Here is a 9302-nt window from a genome sequence, read left to right as displayed (position 1 = left end):
CCTTGTGCTTGGATACCGCAGGAGCATATAAGCATGAATGTTGTGACTCTACTAAAGAAAGGAAAATACCAAAGGCCTTGGAATTGATGCCCTTCTCCTGGTGTTCCTGTAGCTCTTGAGCAGGGATAGATGTGAATACCACTCTCTTGTTAAGTCTGACTCTGGTTCCTTCTTCCGTTCCGTTTGATAGCTGCTTATCGCTCGTACTCCCGGCAGCGAAACTCCCCTTGCGGGTACCTCTTGAAGACTACTCAAAGTATTACTGCTACGAGGGAAGTGTTTTTTCTCTTCCCCCCTACTTCTATGTTGACTCTGACTTCTAGGTGTCTCCTTCCTCCTACTGTTTTCTTTTGTAAAATACCGGCAAGTCAGGTGTGACTCTTGTTAGAGTTCCCCCTATTGTGATAGTCTGACTACTACTATTAGTAAGCATTCCTCCTCCTACCTTTTCATAGAGAGAGAATAACCAACTGGAAGTTGTTGATTTTACAGGTAGTGCCTGGTGATGTTCATCACTTATCCCTGGTTGTGAAGTGGCTCTTGTTCGACAAACTCCTCTTTGGTCCTGAGGATGCCAATGGAGACAGTGTTGCCGAGTGCACGATTTGTGTTCCTCCCGAAACGAATATGAATTGGATGGTTTAGCCCTCCCTTGGAATGAGAAGGTCGGTCCACCAAACGAAACAGTGGCCCGGCCCATGTACCAGTCAGTGGGAGATAGCTACTGCAGCTCTGCTATACATAGCTCGCTGGCAAGACATTGCTAGCTCAGCTCTCTCCGAGACCCTTTCCTTTAGGCTACGGGGAATCTGATTCGCCGCTTTCCCCCTTTCTGCTCCCGAATAGCTACGGCTACATGGTTGTCCTCGAGCACGAATCAAGTGACTTGTTGAACGGTTGTTCTACTGTACTTACTAATGGCCTTACTACTATAGGCCCTCCATTAGTAAGCTAGGAAGACCTATGAAATGACCCTTCTTGGAAAGAAGGAGCTCTTTAAACGAATTGGTTGAAATTATGCTCGCTCGTGAGCGGTGAGATATTTCCCCCGCTTCTTCGCTACTGAAACGGCGAACAGCCCTACTGAACTGAAATTCTATCTACTTTCTAAAGTAGTGAATTCTTCATTCATTTCTATATGTCGATGTCGTTGCTTTTGACTCCACCACATCTTCCTCATTTGATTTGCCTTACAAACAAGGGAGGTTTGTGTTTGATTGTGAGTGATCCAGCAGGATAGGTGTGTCTTACATACAGAACGGACACTCCGGATCTGATGCTGAGTCCCAGGGCTGGTTCAGTTCGGCCGCCATGTGACTTGGCTTGCTAAGAGAGTGCAGCCATAGCAGTAGAGAGAAAAGAAGGAGCAGAAACAGAGATTTGAGAAAGCTGCCCTGTAGTTGTGTAGATCTGCAGAGCAGAATTCGAAAATCAGAGACCGAAGAGAGATGATGACAGACAAGAATGAGATGTGCAGATCTGAAATCTGCAAGTCCTTTGGACAGAAAAGAGGATAAGAGCTCGAAGAGATGAAGTTGATCGAAGAAGAGGAGATAACAGTCAGAAAGGAGGATAGGGAAGTGAGGGTGAGAAGAAGAGATGGTGACGGCCTTACTAACTAATAGGGGGGATGGAGGGTATTGGGTGACGGCCTTACTAAATAGGGGGGTTGGAGGGGTATTGGGTGTTGGAATGGGAGTTGGGGTTATCGGGAATGGGAAAGAGAGGTGCCCACTTAGGTTAGGTTTGACGGGATTTGAAAAAAGGGAATGTCGGGTGGTGAGAAGAGTGGTTTAATGGGGCGGGAATGAGAGATGGGGTTTGTCGGGATTTGGGTGGGATGATGACGGGATTGAGAAAGAGGGGTGACTGGATGATGGGGATGTCGGGTAGTGGAGGAAGAAAGAGAATAGAGAGAGAGACGAGAGACTCCTGATCGTCTCACATATGAAGATTTTCCTCTTCCCGCCTTTCTGTCTTCTGTTCATTCCATTGTTGAGCCTAAATCTGATTCTGAAGCTGCATCTCAGTCATGTTGGAAAGAAGCCATGCAGGAAGAACTCAAAGCTCTCATCAAAAATCAGCTAGTTCCTCTCCTTAACTTCATTCTCATTCTATAGGGCGAGTACCTTCGTTCCTCTTCCTGAAGGGAAGCAAAGGATGTCGATGGGTTTACAAGGTAAAAACCAAAGCAGATGGGTCCATTGATAGATACAAAGCCAGGTTGGTGGCTAAGGGATACACTCCAGAGTATGGGCTTGATGATGAGGAAACCTTAGCACCAGTAGCAAAGTTCAGTTCGAAGCATCATTGCCCTGCTGTCGCATTCTTCCTTTGCGCTGTGCTCTCTCTCGCTTAGCTTTATAGCTAGCTAGCAAGCTATAAAGCTCTATACCCGAACATCTTCTTACTTATACTCTTCAGTTGAATTTATTCTATAGCTTGAAAGGCCAGCTTACTACACCCATCATATTTATCGATCGTTTCCCACCGCCCATGCTCCTATTGCTTCTGGAAAGAAAGTAAGTCCCTATGATTCTTCTTATGGTTATATACCCACTTTGTTACTGGTGACAACCATTCGTACCCCTATTTGGGAAAGGAATATAATTCATTTCATCTTTTTCGACGGCTGCTTTCCGGTCGGTCTGCCTTCATTCCGACGTGCCTCTTCAAATCCGCTTTTTCTGGGATTTCCGAAACCATCGAGCAGAGCACGCTTGAATTTAGCAGCGCCTTTCCCTCACAGCACAACCTTTTCAGCGAGCGAAACCCGTGCAGCACTCTACTCTCTCTCGCCGCAGCACACCTTTCCCTTGCAGCCAGCGAAACGAAACTCTGCCTCGCACAATTGCGTTGCTTAGCTTTTTAAGCTAGCTTGCTAGCTAGCTCTATACCCGAAATAATTATGAAGAAGGTTCTGATTCCACTTATGAATAAGTTAGAATTGAAATTGCATTCTTTTGGAAATGAATTCATTATTTCCGACCCTTGTTAATTTACATAAAAAAGGGTAGCGCAAGGCTACTCGAGTCGAGTGTGGTAGGGAATTGAGCGATTAACGAAGACATCCTTATTTACAAGATTCGGATCAGGCATGACCAGAAGAATTGTGTGAAATACTCCTCCCTTACTTTAATGGCTTCGACGTCAGTCCCTACCCCGCCCATACCACCCCCATTTAGCGCACCGCTTGCTTGAAGCTGCTTTTATAATTTGAATTTTGAATTTCCTACCCTTCCGCCTTGGCTATTTGAGATCAAAATCAACTGTTTCTTAAGCAGCTAGCCTAGCTATTGCGTGAAGCTGTCGCCCTAGCGTCTGCGTCTGTTCTTTCTCTAGTGGCAGCAGCGTATCTTTCGGTTGATTCTGCTTATTCATATGTTGAATTTGGAAAAATTCATGAATTCATTCCCGGATCTTAGGATTCGTATGCTTCTAACTAATCAGCTTTAGCCCTCTCTTCTATTCTATGATGCTTCAGCGGATGAAACATCTTTTGATTTGGCAGATTATTTCTATTCTGCGGGTGCAGATTCGCCGTCTGAAACAACGTATTCGGATGCCATATATCCCCCCTCCCCCCCTTATTACTCGGTGGATTTGGAATTTTTGAATGTCCCCTCCTTTCAAGGAAATGGACTTATTTTGCGTCTGAAAAAGCTATCTCTAGCTTCTTATGATGTGTCGTATGAAACAGCATTTTGTTCTGCTTTTGATTCCGCGGACTCGGATGCATCAGTTTAGGCTTCGGCGTCGGCCTAGGCTTCTTTATACGTGGGATTTGGTACTATAGCCTATGCTTTAGGAACAGGCTCGGGCCCCATAGCTTAAGGTGGATCGGATCCTACATACTTTTCAAACAGACAGACTCAAAATTGGAAAACAAATCATCAACTTCAACTGCTGAATGCCCCGGATCAAGGGTATTCTTATTTTGGTTATAGCCCCCCCACATTGGCTTGTCTACTGGAATCATTTATTCCCCTCTATTCTAGCTTCAGATTTTGCTTAAGCTTCGAATTCTTAAGATTAGGGAGAAACAGGAGCTTTTGGTTTGGATGCTTCGGTGGGTTCGGATGAAACAGAGGATTATTACTCCTCAGTAGATGATTCGGCATCCTCGTTATGTGTATGCTTCATAAGTTGAGGGTCCGAAGGAGAATGGAATCCTATTTCTATGCCTTCCGCAACTAGGTCTTAGGCTTTCACCTTCCCCTTAGGACCAAGCAAGGGCTTTCCCAGCAAGTAGACAATCTGATTCCTTCGGTGCCAGATCGCTAGGCAAGGAGAGAATCTGACTGTGGGATGGGACTACTTCCTTGGATGCCGGATCACTAGGTGACAGTCTCTTTCAATCAAAGGAGAGCTGCGGTAGAAGAAAAGAAAGTGGATAGGCACGGGAGCGGAATAGACAGATTGTGTCATGGAAGTACCGACCCGAGGTAGTTCCTTTGAGAGTTGCCTTTATTCGTGAGTCTTCTCTGCATCTGTAAAACCCAATGTCTTTCCCTTCTCCCCAGCATGTGGGTCAACTAGGTAAACTTGCTAGACTGCTGTTTAATTGCCTTATATTGGGAGCTGGATGTTTAGCAATAGGGGGTACCATTACTTAAGTATCTCCTGCTCTTTCTCTTTACTAAACATGCACCTTGGCAGCGATGCAGTTGAAAGAGAGAGGGACGCGCTCGCATTCTTTCTTGTTCAGTAGCGTCTGCCTTTACAAGAATAGCATTAGGATGCCCGAGCTGTGGATTCCCCGTTTAATTGTTTGACTGCGGCAAGGACTGTCTTCGAGCTCCGAACACGGACACAAAGGAGCGGGTCAGAATGACTGACTAATAAGGTAAGCAGGTTTCTAGGGGTTGTTTTTCCTGTTAACAGCCTTTGCCCCAATAGTAAAACAATAGTACAAGAGCCTGCTTGGGATCATTTCCCAGAGAATAGTTCACCAGGTCCAGTCTTAATTAAATAAGAGATCGGCCATCGTCCAAAGCCGTGAAGACAGAGAGATACAAAGGGAATGAATCTATTCTGGAGGTCACACAGGCGTAGATTGAAGACAAGAGGAAGAATTTGTATCATTGAAAAAGAACTATGTAATCTGCCTTTACTTCGATGAGGCGCCTTCGGGTTGGCAGTTGAGTTTGGAGCTATGTCGGTTCAAATCCCGGTCATCCTGCCTTTATTGTATTGTGCAGAAACCTTGCCCCTGTTGTTTCTTGCTTGCCACTGTTTTCTTTTTCATCCCCGCTTATTCACTTTGCCCAGCTTGCGCAAGGTTTAAAGAAATAAGGCATCGGGATAAGTATTGTACTGGGATCCCCCAATCCACAACAAATCTCCTACTGGTTCAGGAGTTGTAGTTGTGACTACCTTTCCCCGGTTGAAGAGACATGAGGAAATCTAAAAAAAAAAAAGAAGTTGCTTTAAAGTGTCATTCTCAAATCCTACTTGCTTCCGTCTCCAAAGCTTGAAACTATTCTGGAACAACTTCTCCTGTAACTCAAATAGACAGAAATAAGATACTTGCTCCGGCGGATCTTCCACTTTCTCATCCAGGGGAGGAGCACTAGGTTGCATGTAGACAAGTAAGTTTGATCTTTCTCATCCAGTCTAGAGAGAATGGTAGAAATTGTCCTCCTAGGAGGTGTCCCTGCTACCTTCATTCTTTGATATCATCAACTGTCCGAAGAGTCAATTGCTTTCCAGCAGCTGCATCGTGCTCTCCAAACACAGGGTCTACATAATTGCTAACAAGTTCTGCTGAGGGGACTTAAGAAAAGAAAATAGGAAAAGAACTCAAACAAACAATCAATTAACCTTTTTTTGATTGCCGGGGAAGAGTCATCCTGTATCTTGCATATTTTGCAAGTTCAGAGTTAGAAGTAGAACACTTTTCTTTCATTTTGCAGGATGGCTATCTGGGCCGACAACTATGCATCCCTTAGGGCCTAAGGGAAAACAACACAGCGGAGCTGCATGGTGGAGGATTGGGAGGTCACGTCACTTTGGCAGGGATAAGACGATCGCGTTCGTTGGTTGAAGAGAAGTCTTTCTGGCCTCTGCTCAGAAGAGATGTTAGAAGGTATGTGTCCAGATGCAGGGTATGCCAACTATCAAAGGGGCAGACACAGAATACCGGACTGTACACCCCTTTACGTGTTCTAGTAGCGCCTTGTGACTGATAAGGCACAACTTCATCCAGGCCCGAACATCATTATTTTCTCCGCCAGCCCCTCTTGGACAAAATCCAAGCCCTATTCAATCAAACAAAAAGTAGAGCCATGTCAAGGAGCAAGGGGATTTTGAGTCCCTCCCTATTCCAATCTGGAAGCCGTACCAATATCTTGAAGCCCGCATAAACCAATGAATGCCTAATAAGCTCCGCTCCCTAAAAGTCGGTAGCTTTCCCTGTCTTCAAGTGAGATATCCACTGTGGAGACTCTCGGATAATAGAAGAGGCAAACAGGTCACTTCCCTTTTCATAATCGCATAGGTGGTAAACTACTTTGTAAAGAAAGAGAGAACTTCATTCTTTTCAGCAAGGGAAGAAAACATTTTTTTACATGGGAAGGTGGGTCAACAGACCAGAGGAACTCGGCTCGAAGGTTCAGAGTCGGATGGGCAGATTTGATGGTCAACAGGGCTATCATGTCCAGAAGAGGAGAGGATTTGATGTCTAATCCGGGAATGGAATGAATGGCATAGGTAGCATAGGCATAGACGAAGAAAGCAGAAGCATAGGCACGAGTGGAACGGTCAATCAACGCTTTCCGGTTCGAGTAGGGACGGTCGTGTCGTTCACCACTTATATCTGGTGTTTGATTTGGTTAAGTCAGTGATTGAAGTCAAAGCAAGGTCCGTGAAGTCAATGAAGTCACGGGGAATGGACCGTGACCGCCCGCTTCTATTAGAAATAGACGTTTTACCGATCGGTTCTCTCTTTCAGAGTCCAATTGAATTGTCTTTTCTACTAGTGCTACTTTAGTTGAAGTTGAAAAAGCAGGTATTAAGTCTGTCAAGTGAAGTCAAGGGAAGTGGGATAGTTTGGAAGTGGTATCCTTCTTTCTATATTATATGATATATCATATCAGACTGACGTTTCCCGTACCTCCTTTCCCAACCACCGAACTTTCATTCCTATCCCGTTTCGGTCGAGCTCTTTTAGAACCTTCACCTTAGCCGTCACAAGCACCTGGAAGAGCCAACCACACTCGAAACAGGAACCAGCGAACGTAGTCTTAGGAGCGATATTGAATTGTATGCTCGCCTTTTTACTTTTTTTATAGAAACTTGAACCGGCAGCGAGCAAGCCAGCCAGCTGGTAATATAGCGAGATACCCTATTTGTTTGCAGACGGAGCTTGCCTTTTTTTTTTTAATACGCGTTCCACGGGTTTGGGAACGAGCCATGACGGAGCTTAAACAACAGGTTGGACTAAAGCAACCAGAACACAAGGAAACGACTGCGAAGAGCAACTCGTATTATTATGGCAATCCCAAGCGAGCAGGCAGGGTCTCTTCCGGCAACAGGCGCCCCTGACGTGCGTTCTTTTGATCCTACATCATCTAATCCCGGTTTAGTTCATTCTGCTTTCGATAAGCCAATGGAGTTTGAGTCGGTCTTTCTACAAGTTCTTGCTTTCGTTCCTTTTTCTTCTTAGCAATCGCTACAAGCAACGGGTAATTAAATTGAGCTCTTGAGTTGTCTTCGTAGGAGCACAGGTGTAGGAGCGAGCCAAGTTAGGTCAAGCCAGCAGGCGAAGATTGAATGGATTTGTAATCGTTGATCGCGAGTAAGGCAATTCTTATTGTTGAATTCATTTGTCTATATACAACATCCAAAGGCTTTTCAAAAGTTTATCATCGTTTCGTTGATCGCGAGTTCAAAAGCAATTGATTCACTTTTTCTATATACGAGAGCATCAAATCAAACTATCTTCGAGGCTTACTCGCTCGCAACAAGGATAAAGTCTCATAATGTTCTTGTTCTCCAACTCACAATAATAATGCTGCTTTGAATAATGATGCTTACTTTTTTCGTTTCGCGACTCGCTCATAAATAGTTGGATGAATGCTTGCTCGTAAACTCGCAATAATGATGAAGTCAAGCTAGCTTGTCAACTCGCTCGCTAAACTGGTTCAGAAAGAGAGTTCTACAACTCACTCGCTATAAATAAAGGCTCTTAAAGAGAAAAAAAACTCATATTGTGAACACGACCTAGAGACTCCTTCCCAATGGCTGTGACTTGACTCACTGACTTCATATAGAAGAGAGATGGGTAATATAAAGGCATTGCGTCCTTCTCTTTTCCAGTACAAGAGTGGTTATTTCCTGCCCGAGACGAAGGATGGATTGATTGCCCGACGAGAAGAGTTGACTGACCTCCAGGAAAGAGAGAGTTGTAAGCTTCTTTTGTTTTGTAGACCGCCTAGCAAAATGAAGATTGTTATTTCCATCACTGAAGCCAAGAATAGGTTTCTTGGTCTATACAATCCTATGGTTAATTATTCTTAATAACAGATTCCTGAAGCGTTCGGTTACTCTTGAAGAGCCTTCTGTATCAGCAACCTCCACCGCGACCTTTATCGTAGCCGAAACCAGTACATCACTCGCAAGCAATAAATAGGCCGTCCCTCTTTCCTTTGAAAGCCTTACCAACTGTCGGAACTGGAACTGCTGAAGCTGGAGTCTTTGCTTAGCAACCCAAACAAGGATTTATTATAAAACAACTGAGGCTACGAAAGAGTTCTTCCTTAGGCTTCTTTGAGCCAGTTACCGAGGTTTCCACCACAGTTGCCCGTGGAACTCGTTCTTATGAAGGACACTTTTTTTGGACCAAAAAAGATGTATATGTTAATTCAATAGCTTAAACATTCTCCCAAAAGTGACCAGCAGGAATTCTTTAAGAGCCTCGCCCAGCCTTCAAGACAGCATAACCAGAAAGTCAAGACAGATTTGTCAATGCCCTCCCGTATGTCATGTCACCTTCCCCTCGAAGCGCCTATTGTCAGATTATCTTCTAAGTTTATGAACAGGGATTCGTATCGTTCTACAACTCACTCACATAAATAAGGATGAAATCGTTTTCGTGATGATTCGGATGGAATAAAGCTCGTAGACTCTACGTTACTTTGCTCCCTCATTTGGCACTTAGAAACTAAAGGAGAACCGTTTTTGCTAATAATTATAATATTAATTATAATAAGATTGGAGCTCAGCTTGGTCACTCTGATTGGTTAGATCTTCCCCTTGATCAACGTCTTTGTATTATTATGGTATTGAACACGCACCGTCAA

General features: G+C 44.4%; 1 pseudogene; it reads left to right on the top strand.

Moving 5' to 3' along the window:
* Positions 1-3550, top strand: part of LOC143865513 (cytochrome c biogenesis CcmF C-terminal-like mitochondrial protein pseudogene) — a 5103-nt pseudogene extending 1553 nt beyond the window's left edge.
* Positions 3551-9302: the final 5752 nt, after the last annotated feature.

The sequence above is a fragment of the Tasmannia lanceolata genome, unplaced genomic scaffold (assembly GCF_043159265.1).
Source record: "Tasmannia lanceolata isolate RefF3 unplaced genomic scaffold, GAP_Taslan_0.1 ptg000087l, whole genome shotgun sequence".
Lineage (NCBI taxonomy): Eukaryota > Viridiplantae > Streptophyta > Magnoliopsida > Canellales > Winteraceae > Tasmannia > Tasmannia lanceolata.
The sequence above is the reverse complement of the archived record's forward strand: the minus strand, read 5'-3'. Positions and strand labels throughout refer to the sequence as shown.